This window comes from Lactuca saligna, chromosome 4 (assembly GCF_052625555.1).
Source record: "Lactuca saligna cultivar CGN05327 chromosome 4, ASM5262555v1, whole genome shotgun sequence".
NCBI lineage: Eukaryota > Viridiplantae > Streptophyta > Magnoliopsida > Asterales > Asteraceae > Lactuca > Lactuca saligna.
Genome location: NC_136420.1, coordinates 325,848,598 through 325,861,697, shown reverse-complemented (window position 1 = coordinate 325,861,697; position 13,100 = coordinate 325,848,598).

Here is a 13,100-nt window from a genome sequence, read left to right as displayed (position 1 = left end):
TTCTATGATTTTATACTATGGTGATGATATTTATGTTTATTAAATGATTTTGAAAACGAAATTTTTGGCTAGTATTTTTGGGATGTTACAAGTTGGTATCAAAGCCTTGGTTTGAGGGATTCAGGAACACTTTTGTGTATGTCTGAACTTAAACTAAGGAAGCGGTATAAAGTTTTCAAAAGAAAAGAGTTTTAGAAAAGCGAAAGGAAATTTTTTTTAGAAAGAAAAAGACTTTGAAAAGAGAAAAAGGGTGTGGTGCATGCAATCAGTCGAGCTCAAGTAAGTACTCCCAAATTACCCATACAAGTTTATATATATATATATATATATATATATATATATATATATATATATATATATATATATATATATATATATGATTATTAGTTTTAGTATAACAACATGCTAGATTAGGACTAAGGATCTAGGAAGGATGCCTTATGTGCTTGCTATATGTGTTTCAGCCTATGAGAACTGTATGCTAGTACAGATTAGTCTAGATGATAGCCGAAGTAGTATGTTCTTGATTATGTGTACTCGATGTCCGAATGCTGCTTGCTTTGTGCTTTTAGGATTTCTGGCTATCTTCCACTAACTAGTAAACGAATATGTTAAGTTATATATTACAAGGACTAAATAATTTCAAAAGGTTAGGTCTAGCCCTATTTTGCAGCTCTTGTTTGAGTCCAACCATTGTGGGGTAGGATCTCTCATTTGAAGAATTATCTAGTCTGAGTAATATGTGATAGATTCGCGAGCTAGTTAAGGGGAGAAGGCAGGGACTTCTTACGCAGCTGATGGCGGAGAATGGGATGGCGATTACCGTAGGGCAAGCCTAGGATGAGAGTGGCAGAGAGCAGTAGCAGTAGGAGGAACTTGGTGGAGTTAAGGCACTTCTTGAGGAAAGTACGAATATATGTGGAATGTAGTATGGGCCCATACTATTGAAAGTAGAGTATCCGTACTCGCATAAAGGAAGGCTGAGATAAGACCAAGGAACTCATAGTAGATATGATCCCACGAGTTATAATTGTATTATGACGTTTGTCATAATATGTTTCAGAATGGTGGTTGTATGCCCTAGACCAGTAGTCGGCAGTTCAGGTGCCGGGGAGGGATCAGGTTCAGGCTCCGGAGTCGAGCATTTGGATGAGCAGACTAGAGAGTTCATCTCCTCAGAGATCATGCGTAGCATACTTGAGTAGACTCCTGTGATCTTCGGTTCAATCAAGGTGGGTATTCTAGAGCTTATGGATGAGAGATTGAGTATGTTTTGCACTGAGGTGGCGGCCATGATGGGGTCGCACACGCTCACGTTCAGAGAGTTTAGGGCATGTGGAGCTCCTGATTACCATGGGTCTTGAGACCCCATTGCTAGTACTAGATGGTTGGTGGATGTCGCCAACGCTTTCCACACCAGCAGGTGTCCCGAAGGGGACAAGGCTAGGCTCGCGACTTGTCTTCTAAAGGGCAGGGCACGTGACTGGTGGGAGGAGGTCGGGAGAGCCATTGGAGATGACACTGTGTTGGATGCTATGACCTGGAGAGATTTCACGACCAGGTTCAGGGCCAAGTTCGCACCTGTTATTGAGGTGCAACAGCTTGCTAGGGAGTTTCAGGACCTCCAGCAGACGAAGGAGACTGTGGCGGAGATCACCGCCAAGTTTAGGGAGAGGGCTCTTCTCGTTCCACAATATGCGGCAGACAAGGAAATGAAAAAGGGCCAATATCATGAGATGTTGCGAAGTGATATCCGCTAGTGATTGAGCCGATCCAGCTGCAAGATGCTAGAGGATATAATATCGAGGGCCGAGAAAGAGATAGAGAGAGAAAGAGAGGGAGAGTTGGATTTAGAGATGGAGAGGAAGAGGAAGCAAGAAGGAGTTCAGTTAGGAGGTTCAGGAAAAAAGCCTAAGGTATCAGATCTCACATCTCGGAGCCAACAGAGCCACGATCGTTGTGGCAAATGCGGCAGGATGCACGAGGGATCGTGCAAGGCAGGGGGTTCAGGCTGCTACAAGTGCGGCCAAACTGGTCATATGAGCCGAGACTGCACAGCCACCACCACCACACCAACATCAAACCTGATTTGCTTTCAGTGCAATCAGAAGGGACACTAGCAGTCCCAGTGCCTAAGCATAGCAGCAGCAGGGAAGATGGTAGCACATCCTCCTACTGCCTTGGCGACTACAGATGGCCGTCAGGGTTGGGTTGAGGCGCCTACGACACGGAGCAGAGCTTTTAAGCTTACTACAGAGGAGGCACGAGCAACTCCTGATATGGTGACGGGTATGTATTTTCCTCTTGTCCCTGTATTTGATATTGTTTGTTTCTCATGGTTATGTATTTGTGTACAGGGTCGTTCTTAGTGAACGACATGTTAGCTATAATATTGTTTAATTCGGGGGCTACCCGATCATTTGTGTCGCTCACACTTAGCAAAAAATTTAGCAGAGCTGCAGGGGAGCTGGATTGCCCACTCGACGTTGAGATAACTGATAATAGGACCTTCAGGGTCGCGAGAGTTCATAGAGGATGTACACTGCGGTTATTTGATGAGCCTTTCTCAGTGGATTTGGTTCCTATTCCCCTGCGAGGGAATAAAGTTATAGTACATATGGATTGGTTGAGCCCCAATGGGGTAGTGATAGATTGTGAGAAACAGATGGTTAGGGTTCACACTCCTAGTGGGGGAGAGTTAGTGATTTAGGGCGAGAGTTAGGGCGAGAGCCCACAACACGGACCAGTTTTCTGTTATGCAGCGAGGGCGAGATGTCACATGCAGCAGGTTTGTGTGGGATATGTTGTGTATGTCATGGATACCCGAGATAAGGGTAAGACGACTATTGATGATGTACCTGTGGTACGAGAGTATCCAAATGTGTTCCCAGAGGATTTTCTTGGGATACCTCCAGAAAGACAGGTTGGGTTTCGGATCGACTTGGTCCCTAGTGTGGCTCCGATAGCCAAGGCACCATATCAGTTGGCTCCTCCAGAGATGCAAGAGTTGTCTATGCACCTGCAAGAGCTACTAGACAAGGGTTTTATCAGGCCGAGCAGTTCTCCATGGGAGCCCCAATCCTGTTTTTGAAAAAGAAGGACGGGTCGCATCGCATGTGTATAGATTACCGAGAGCTGAATAAGGTAACGATGAAGAACCGTTACCCACTCCGAGGATAGATGATTTGTTCGACCAACTTCAGGGAGCATCTTGGTTCTCCAAGATTGATCTATGGTCTGATTATCACCAGGTGCGGGTCAGAGGTGATGATATGCAGAAGACCGCTTTTAGGACCCGCTATGGTCATTATGAGTTTGTGGTGATGCCGTTTGGGCTCACCAAAGCTCCAGTCGCGTTTATGGATCTCATGAACCGCATGTGCAGTCCGATGCTGGAACGGTCTGTGATAGTATTCATTGATGACATCTTGTTGTATTCCAAGACTCGGGAGCAGCATGGGGAGCACCTGAGAGAGGTGTTAGAAACCTTGAGGAGGGAGAGACTTTTCGCAAAGTTCTCCAAGTGTGAGTTCTGGTTGCGCGAGGTGCAGTTTTTGGGACACCTCGTCAACCAGAAGAGTATATTAGTTGATCCGGCCAAGATAGTAGACATGATGTAGTGGGAGGCCCCGAGGTCTCCATCCAAGATTTGGAGCTTCCTGGGGTTGGCAAGGTATTACAGGAGATTTATCCAGGATTTTTCGAAGACAGCAGTTCTGCTCACCCGACTGACCAAGAAGTCGGTGGTGTTTCGCTGGGGTCCTGAGCAGCAGATAGCCTTTAAGACGCTCAGGCAGCGACTGTGTGAGGCACCGATTCTTACCCATTCCAGAGGGAGTAGGTGACTTTGTAGTCTATCGTGACACTTCGATCACAGGTATGGGAGCAGTGTTGATGCAGTGGGGGCATGTGATAGATTATGCCTCTAGATAGTTGAATCCCAATGAGGCTAACTACCTGACACATGATTTAGAGCTAGGGGCAGTGGTGTTCACCCTCAAGATTTGGCAGCATTACCTCTACGGGGTCCGATGTACTATTTACACGGACCACAAGAGTTTGAGGTACCTCATGGATCAGCTGAATCTGAACATGAGGCAGTGTCAGTGGTTAGATGTGGTAAAGGATTATGACTGTGAGATCCTTCACCACCTGAGCAAGGCCAATGTAGTGGCAGAAGCCCTGAACCGCAAGGCGGTAGCAGCTTCGATTCGAGATATCTGTATAAGGATGGCAATGATTACTGCACTGCTACAGCAGATTAGGGAGGCGTAAATGGAGGGCCTGAAGGAGGACCGCCATAAGTGCGAAAGGATAGTGGGCCGAGTAGCTTCATTTGATTACGATAGACAATGATTGTTGACCCTTCATGAGAGGTTCTGGGTACCGTATTGGGGCGGAGTACGACAACTGTTGATGGATGAGGCCCACAAGTCTCAGTTCTCCATCCATCTGGGAGTGACGAAGATGTACAAAGAGCTTCTACCTGATTACTGGTGGCCCTACAGTAAGCGAGACGTAGCTTGATACATGGAGAGATGTATGACCTGCAGGAAGGTCAAGGCAGAGCACCAGAGGCCCCACGGCAAGATGAAACCGTTAGATATTCCCATGTGGAAATGGGAGGATATCATTATGGATTTTATTACTAAGATTCCCAAGACCGCACGTGAGGTTGATTCGATATGGGTCATCGTGGATCGGTTAACCAAGAGCGCCCATTTATACTGATCCAGGAGAGCATCTCGGCCGAGAAGTTGGCTAAGATTTATGTGCAAGAGGTAGTGGTACGTCATGGAGTGCCTGTCTCGGTGAAGTCAGACCGAGACGTCCGGTTCACATCCATGTTCTGGAAGCGGTTCCATAATGAGATAGGTACTCGTCTCCATTTCAGCACTGCCTTCAACCCTTAGATGGACGAACAGAGCGAGAGGACGATCCAGACTCTCAAGGACATGCTTCGGGTATGTGTGCTAGATTTCGGTGACAGTTGGGATATGTATCTTCTGTTAACAGAATTTTTGTATAACAACAACTATCACTCCAGTATTGACCGGCCTCCCTTCGAGATGCTCTACGGGAGGAAGTGCAGAACCCCAATCTATTGGGTTGAGGTCGTTCAGAGGGTCATGGGAAGTACGGAAGTAGTACTCAAGACCACGGAGCGGATTCAGCAGATCCGAAGCAGGATCTAGACTGCTCAGAGTCGGTTGAAGATTTATGCCGACAAGCGACGTTCGGACTTGGAGTTTCAGGTGGGTGATATGGTCCTCCTGAAAGTGTCACCCTGGAAGGGTGTTATCAGGTTTCGAAAGAGGGGCAAGTTGGGCCCCAGGTTCATTGGTCCATTTAGGGTTTTGGCCCGAGTGGGTCGGGTTGCATGCCGGTTAGACCTTCCATCAGAAATTAGCTAGATTCACAGCACATTCCATGTTTCTCAGCTGCGAAAGCGTTTAGAAGATGATTTAGTAGTGATGCCTCTTGCAAACATTCAGGTTGACGATAGCCTGAAGTACACCGAGAGACCCATGGCCATTCTAGATCACAAGATGAAGGAACACAGGAACAAAAGGGTAGAGTTAGTGAAGGTGTAGTGGCAGCACCATAAGGGTTCAAGTGGACGTAGGAGCCCGAGGAGGAAATGAGGGAACACTACCCAGAGTTGTTTCCCAAGATAGAAGACATCGAGGACGAAGTCTAAGACAACTGGGGGAGAATTGTAACACCCAGTCTCAGGTACGCATTTAATTTCAAGTCAAATATGATATTTTACTCTTGTACTCGGCGAGTTGGGGGCTCAACTCGTCAGGTAGGATCGACTCTGGGTCGGGGATTAAGTGACCTACTCGACGAGTCGGAAGACAGACTCGACGAGTAGGAGCTATCTGTGTGAAACCCTAAGTTGGAGGGTTTGCACCCTATTTAAACATCTTATGAGGCTTCTACCCAAGCCTCCATCACCTCCAGAGCATTACACTTGAAACCTAACCTCCATAAGTGATCTTGAGCTGTCTTGGTTGTTTTGAGTGTTTTTTGGTGTGTTTTGAAGCTAGAGCAAGAAGTGGAAGATAGAAGACCCAATGGAGAAGGAGTAGATCTAGGAACAACAACATTTTATCCTTACTTTCTAGTAATTAAGCTTCATACTTGACTTGTAGCTTCTTAGATCTCCTTGTGGTTATTTTTATGGAGTTTTTGGTCCAAGAAGATTGATCCTTGGAACTTGGACGTCCCAAGTTAATATACCTTCAGATCTGGAACCTTGGAGGGTCCTCATGGCATAAAGGTGCCATCTTTATGGCCATGAGAACCTCATGTATGATATAAACCCTATTTTTGGTCCTTTGAGCATAAACGTCCCATGTGTGTATGTAAAGTTATGACTTTACGTGTTATATCGACTTAAGGAGCCCAAATCTACCTATTGGGTGAGAGTTGTACATCAGAAACCGAGTTTTGGACATGGACATTAGTCGACTCGGCGAGTCGTTCATGGAACTCAGTGAGTTGGGGGTTTGGGTTCCCAAACTTCTATGATTCGAGGGAATCCATTTTAGTTTAGAAGGGATTTAGATGAGTCCAGAGGAAGGACTCAGCGAAATGGACATAGTTATCAACCTAGAAACCATGGGACTCGATGAGTGCATGAACGTACTCGACGATTCCAAGGCAATCTCCCAACCCATGAAGACGGACTCGACGAGTTGTTCATACAACTCGGCGAGTCACAGACTAGTAGCACTTATGATGAAGATGAACTCGACGAGTTCAAGTTTGAACTCGATGAGTTAGTTGAAGATTGTCCCGATATCAATTGAAGGAGAACTCATCAAGTTCTTGCTAGACTCGACGGGTAGGGTCAGGTTAGGGGTAGGGGAAAGCATAGGGACTCGACGAGTTGGCGGGCCAACTCGGCGAGTCTAGTCAACTGGATGTTGACTTTGACTAGGATGATTGACCCTAGATGGGGGGTAAAATGGTCATTTTACCCTAGGATTAGTTATCAATTTCTGACTAAGTTTCTCTATGGAAATTATAGTCGGGGAGTCGCCGGAGTAGCATACATATATTTGTTATCCATAGTTTCAGTAGACAGACACACGAGATGGGTTTTCCTCCAGTAGGAGTGGGTCTAAGGCACTAATATCGGCCCGTTTAAGTAGTAAAATATGCTGGGGTAAGCCCGATGATGGGGTTAGCCCGATGCAGTCTATATGTTTCCAGACTTTGGTTCGATGCTGGGGCGGTCCCAAGAAGTATTTATGTATGCTTGATGTCTTTGTGATTCTTGCATGGTTATGTGTTATGTGGTATATGTTTCGGGGTTAGGCCGATTTCGGGCAAGCCCGATGCAGTATATGTGATATGTTTTATGCCATGTGTTATGTATTTCGGGGCAAGCCCGATGTGTGATAGTTTATGTGTTATATGTTATTTGTTCCAGGCTTCGGTCTGATGTCTAGGCAAGCCCGATGCAGATTATATGACTATGTTATGTATGTGCCGGGGTAAGCCTGATGTCGGGGTGAGCCCGTTTCCCTGTACGGCCGGATGTCGGGGTGAGTCCGATGCCAGGATTCATCCCGATGCAGTTGGGAGCAGTCCCAAAGTTATGTTTTTTTTATATGTGCTTGTATGTATGTGGTAGTTTGGGGGAGCTAACTAAGCTTCGTGCTTACAGTTTCAGTTTTGGTTTCAGGTACTTCAGCTAGCAAAGCGAAGGGCTCGAGCTAATGGCATGGCACACACCACATTCTATTAGCCTGGGAGTTTACTCTAATATTTTATATGATACTGTGATATGTTGTCAGATTTATAAGATTTTGAGATACATGTTCTATGATTTTATACTATGGTGATGATATTTATGTTTATTAAATGATTTCGAAAACGAAATTTTTGGCTAGTATTTTTGAGATGTTACAGTAGGACTCCTATTTGTTGGGGGAGGTCTGACATCGAGTTATAGGGAGTATCAAAGTGGTACTTATAACGACCGATTTAATTCAGCAGGTTCGCGACCGGCTTTTGAAGTGCAAATCAAGCAAAAGAACTAAGCGAATTGGCGCATATCAGACCTAGAATTTCAGGTCGTGGATATGGTACTCCTAAAGGTGACACTCTGGAAGGGTGTTATCCAGTTCAGGAGGCGGGGCATGTTAGGCCCTAGGTTTATTGGCCCATTTTGGATTATCGCCCGGGTTGGCAAGGTTGCGTATCAGTTGGACTTGCCTGAGGAGCTTGGGTAAATCCACAATACATTTCATGTTTGCAATTGTGGAAGTGTGTGGCTGGTGAGTCGATGGTTGTATCGCTTGATGATGAGAGCCTAAATTATGTGGAGAAGTCGATTGTGATTCTAGACAGAGAAACGAAATCCCTTCGGAACAAGGAAGTGAAGTTAGTAAAGGTGCAATGGTAGCACCGAAGAGGCTCCGAATGGAACTGGGAGTCGGAGGACGAGATGAGGAAGCATTATTTGGACCTTTTTGCATCAGCAGACTTCGAGGACAACTTCTAGTTCAAGTGGGGGAGATTTGTAATGCTTGATCCATGTATTATTCATTTCTTAAGTTTTTTTAAGGATTTGGGTTGGGACTCAATGGGTTGGGAAGCTCCAACTCGTCGTGTACGAATCTATTTGGCTGTGGAGTTTAAGGATCCAACTCGACGAGTTAGGGAGCCCCAAATCAACGAGTTGACGGTCAAAGATGAAACCCAAATTTTCGGGTGTTACGCCCTATATAAAGGACTTAAAACCTCTTGGTTGGCCTCCCTACTAGCCTCCTTGTCCAGAGAAACCCTATATTTGTATTCCATCTTGCATCTTGAGTGTGGTGAGCTTAAAAGAGTTATTTTTGGAGATTCTTGAAAGGATCTTGAAGGTGCGAAGCATCTAGCTTGAAGTAGGGGCTTTAGATCTAGAAACTCTTCTTCAAAGGCAACATTTTTGAGGTATTCATCTAGATCTCTTTATTTAAATTTTAAGCATGATTTTGGGGTTTTTGGTTGAGTTGCCCAAAAGATGTGGATTCTAGGGTTCGTCAAGCTAGATCTGACCCCTTCATGACCTCTTGAAGCTTAAAGTTGCAAACTTTATTGGTCCCTATGTCCCATACATGCAATATGTCCATTTTGAAGTCATAAATGAGCCTTAGAGGGTATTTCTAGCATACATGGACGTAAAGTTGGAAACTTTACGTGTTTTTCCTACTTTGGGACATCAGGTCTGTGTTTTGGGACGTTGATATGGGAGTTTTACGACTTAATCGGTCAAGGTCCTCTTTAAAGAACCTAGGGTTTGAGTTTGACACCTTTTGGATGGTTCATAAGGGTAAAGTTGGAAACATTGCCCTTTTTGAAATCATTTTAGAAGAGATCTGAGGTTTGGGGCCCTTGGATCCATTGGAAACAACTTAATGTATTAAGAGGCTGGATTCCTAGCCAACTCGACGAGTTCATTGGTGAACTCGAAAGGTTGATGGGATTTTTTGCGATCTGATAAGACATTAGGGAAACTCGACGAGTTCAAGAGACAACTCGGCGAGTTGGTTATCTCAGGACGTTGACTTTGACCTTTGACCTTGGTTTTTGACCAATTTGACCTTTATGGGTTTTGGGGCATGTTAAGTTGCAATTAAGGAAATTGTTTATGTTTTAGGGTTGTGTAGAGCGGATATTAGAACCTCGACCTAGTCTGGTTCCATGCAAGTATTGAGGTGAATCTTCTCATCACACTCATGGGTCGAAGGCACCAAGGCCGACTCATTAATTGATATGATAGGTTTGTATTGTATGGTAAATGGTATGCTATTTGATTTACATATGGGCTTATGTGAAGACCATGGGGGAGCCCATGGCACTTTTCAAGACCATGGGGGAGCCCATGGCATGAAGATATAAGACCATGGGGGTAGCCCATGGCATTCCATTGACGATTATGAATGGTGTCCATGGCAATTTGTATGTATATGTATGAGCATGACAGTATGTGATTATTTGATTTGTGTGATTGGAAAACTCACTAAGCTTATGCTTACAATTTATTTGTATGTTTTAGGTACTTCTATTGACAAGGGCAAGGGCCCGACTTATTGACGAGGCATGCATTCTCTGGTGTTTTCACATTTAGCTCTTTGCACTCAGAGTTGTCAAAATAGCATGGATATGTATTGGGATTTTATATTTACTATAGTTGAGGTTGTGAAAATAAAATAAAATTTTAAGAAAATTGGGCTGTTACTTCCGAAATCTGAACTCCCAATAGCCAAGGACAGCTGCCAAATCAAGCCTACTAAGAATAACAATTCCACCACCAAACATTCGAGAGTACACATACACAGAGACCAAGATGTACCCTTACAGAACTTGAAAAATGGTTGACACATCAATTGCACCCTTAACTAATACCGCCTAAACTTTTTGAATATCCTCAGCGAACTCTAAGGTCAATCAACAATTTCCCATATCAGCCAAAGATAACTAACACATATCGTGGGCTAACCATGTTTCCCATAACCGATACACAATTAGAGTGGTTCAATGCCCATCCATCCTGATTCATGGAGCTACCAAAAGGAACTATTGACCACAACAAATTCCTTACCCATCAGATTCATGTTGTGAAGACAACACATACGCTCTTGGAGACATACACCTAATGGTAACTTGCTATTCATCCATGATCTGTCCAAACCTTAAATTCTCTACGACCACATAAGACTCTAATAGAACCTTGAGAAGCACAACGAGAACCTTCCTAACCATAAACAATTCGATAGTAGCCCACTTCTTTCCCCTATGCAACGATAACTTGAACCAAAATCTAGCTTACCTTAACCGTAGACTCCCCTGGCCCATTGTGTTGAAACCTTAAAATTGGACCCACCAATGATTCCTCCAAGAAGAATACCTAGTTCTATGCCCACTTAGGGTTCGAACCATCATCGATTGATGTCGACAACATTAAAACCTCATATCATCTCAAATAGATACATACCAACCTTAACTCTCGAATGGAACATTGCATAAGATGTTTCCTTTGGATAATGACCAAATAATCATAAAGAAACTTTGAAACTTAAGACCTCGAAAACTCTTCCAAACATTGCTGCCTCAAGTTTAGAGAAGTAGACTGTAACACCAGTTTATTGATGAGGCGCATACAAACTGAAATCATGCACATAAAACCTTGAATTTGGAGAATTGATCCACAAACTCATCCTCTTCTGTCGCTTTAAGAATCATTTTCATATACTCAAATAATAGCTCTAATAAATCAGACATAACTATAGAACTTTCCTACCCAAAACAAGAACATCTCGATGCCTCCTCGGATACACTCGATCTTCTCGAATCTGCATTACATATTCCACTTGCAACATGGGCTTCACCTTAGGCATCAAACCACAAGAACAATCAAATCTCAAACATTCCCTCACTACGAAATAGAGAGGATTTACTGTGAACTAGAACTCACCTTCATACAACAGAAAACGATGAGGAGAACACCATCTCTTTACTTAACTATCGACTGATACACATTCGATCTCTTCTCCCTCAAGCACGTGATGCTGGAAAAACATAACCCCATCATAAAAAATAGCATCCCTATCCATCATCTGACCACTCAACCTCAGGCTACAATCCTTGAGTCGATCATCACATTGGTTTCCCTATTGAGTCCCGCGACTCAAGCTAGCACTACTTCAAGCAAGGCCCTCGAGAAATTTGAATAAGCTAACTCATACAAGTCTACACCATTTAGAACCAATTGCTACATACACTTTGACCTAATCAATTACCAGCCCCATTCTTATCCGGAACAATCATAGTCGACAAGCCGACAACGATGGAGACGACTACAATTAGTGCTAGTGCTATACCACACTATCTATCCTCCACCAGATCCTTAGAAACCCTTTAAACCCTTAGTGATCCTCGTATGGATCCTGTGCTTTCATTAATATGTGCCTATATTGCCTTCCATACCTATCCATACGTGTCTTAAGAATTGTCTCAAAGTCCCCAAGTCACTACACATGACGACTATTAGCCGCAGATACCCGTGCTCCCATAGGCACACACTACCGCTCTTCTTAGACTTTCCCTCTAGCATTCTTCTCACACTTAGGCATGTACTAGAATACTTTAACACTTTTATAGGAACTTCATCACTGCTAGGTGTACTAGCACAACCATATGCTTAGAAAATCCACCATAAACTGCCTAGACTCCCACCTTAGATTTCTTCATACCTAAGTGCTCACACTAGCACACTCTACCACTCTTCAAAGGTCGCTGGGAATACTCACTACAACCTATTATCAGTTGTGTAAGAAAATTCTAACAATGTCAACTAACTATCTTACGAATCCAATTACATGCAACAAGGATTAAACAATCATTCGATTCAAATATCCTACACTACAATGGTTGGACTAAAACAAGAGTTTCACAAAAGGGCTAAATCAAACATTTTAAAACTATTTAATCTTCATGGCATGAAACTTAACGTATTCGCTTAATAGTTAACTAACATCAATATAGGTTCCGCATAGCACAAAGCAAGAAACATTCGAGAAAAAACCAATAAGCAGTAAGGCATCATAAGGATCATGCATTTCTGAATTACAATTCCTGACGATCCCTAGCATACACACTATCATTCATCTCTAACAACTCATATACCACATACAAAAAGGCATATCTCCTAAGCAGACACTCTAACATGCAATCTTGAGTAGATCCTTATCCTAACTTATAGCATACACATCATCTTATAACACATATTACAACAAACCAAATTCAACATATAAAACTAGTACGGATATTTTGGGAGATCACTTTTTCCAAGCTCTGATTAAGTGTACACATCGCATCATCTCGTTTCTTCTCTTGAAATGAATCTTTTCCAAAAAGGTTTATAAAAACTCTCATATTCATAATTTGATTTTAGAATGCCATGAGTGTTCGTCAGAATCCTACAACCAAGGTCTGATACCAACTTGTACGTCTAAATTTTCAGAATAAAATTTTCATTTTAAAAATAGAATAGATATCCATTCTAACAAAGTTACATTTAGCTCTAGCTTAAACCA